Raw genomic sequence first — 1,522 nt, 5'->3', positions numbered from 1 at the left:
GTTTGCCCATCATACTCATTACACGTGGCAGATTAATCTACCAAGTCCCGTACGAGTTCGGGCATAGCGTGTGCGTTCGCACAAGAAGGTCAAAGGCCGGGAACCCATATTTTTTTTAACTATATATATATATATGACGGTAATATCTGTTCCCGAAAGAACAGTTACCGTTAACTATATATATATATGACGGTAATATCTGTTCCCGAAAGAACAGTTACCGTTAACGGTAACTGTTCTTTCGGGAACAGATATTACCGTCATATATATATATATATATATATATATATATATATATATATATATATATATATATAGTTAAAAAAAATATGGGTTCCCGGCCTTTGACCTTCTTGTGCGAACGCACACGCTATGCCCGAACTCGTACGGGACTTGGTAGATTAATCTGCCACGAGTAATGAGTATGATGGGCAAACATCTATTAGGCGCACTACGAATGTAGTGTTGTGGACATGTTGGGAATGTGGATCTCACGGGGAGCGTGCAAGGGATAAGTCCCTGCAGACGCACTAGCCTCTGTGCTCGCGGTGGCTCAGATGGATAGAGCGTCTGCCATAAAAGCAGGAGATCCCGGGTTCGAGTCCCGGTCGGGGCACACATTTTCAACATGTCCCCAATGAAGTGTATCAACGCCTGCTTGCAGCTAGGGTGTCTATTTAATTATCATTTCATCTCTGAACTTGTTTTTGAGTGAAAAAGAAACCTTTTTAAATACTCTTCGTAATGATGTATAACTGAAGGTTATATTATGTTTCTTTCATTAAATACACATTTTTAAAGTTGTGGTATTCTTTTTGAATCACCCTGTATATTAGGGATGATATCAGTATAAATGAAAGGCCGTAACTCCATGTTTGAACCAAAAAATTAGTGATTATTTTTACATAAAGAAACGTCGATTAACATTTACAGTTAAAGGCTCAGTGCTCAATTAAGTCATTACGGTTAGCAGATTAATTTTCCTAACACGAGAAAAACAAGGAAAAAACTGATATGTCTATATAATGTACACCGTCTTGTGGGGTAACGTTTTCTTTATAACCTCTCCATTTACATGATCATTCGTAAACTCTAATTTTCTCTTGCCTGGCAAAGAGTTCGGCAGATAGTCCTAAATTGGACGACCAAGATTTTGATGAAAATTTGTGGTTTTTTGAGGAACAGGTGAGCAATTTTCAGGGCAAGAAAAAATGCTTATCATCAAAGTTCCGTCTGTTGACGGACACTGATCTCGGTGACTGTCACGGTTCTCTCAATAGTTCTATCTCATGTGTCTGAGGACTCGCACATAGACTCTGAATTCGCGGAAATAAGCCTCTCATTATCAATTCTTGTTCTACTCTCTACTAGAGGTATCAGTGGCTCCGCCACTGACCAGTGTTGTACATCTTTACTCAGGATTCAAAGACCTTCTTTCAGTAATACGATATCCTCAGATTCTATTCCTACCTCAAAAGCCTGCATCCTCTCAGAGAGTGAAGTGTTTGTGTCTTTTACCTTT

The 1,522-nt window shown here is 39.0% G+C and overlaps 1 non-coding gene across 1 annotated transcript; it reads left to right on the top strand.

The window, feature by feature from the left end:
* The first annotated feature begins 541 nt into the window (after window positions 1-541).
* Window positions 542-616, top strand: Trnal-uaa (transfer RNA leucine (anticodon UAA)). The gene has a single exon. It is a non-coding gene; the product is annotated as a tRNA-Leu (tRNA).
* The last annotated feature ends 906 nt before the right edge of the window (window positions 617-1,522 follow it).

Source organism: Schistocerca nitens, chromosome 1 (assembly GCF_023898315.1).
Source record: "Schistocerca nitens isolate TAMUIC-IGC-003100 chromosome 1, iqSchNite1.1, whole genome shotgun sequence".
Classification (NCBI taxonomy): Eukaryota; Metazoa; Arthropoda; class Insecta; order Orthoptera; family Acrididae; genus Schistocerca; species Schistocerca nitens.
Note: the sequence above shows the minus strand (reverse complement) of the source record. Positions and strands in the feature narration are given on the sequence as shown.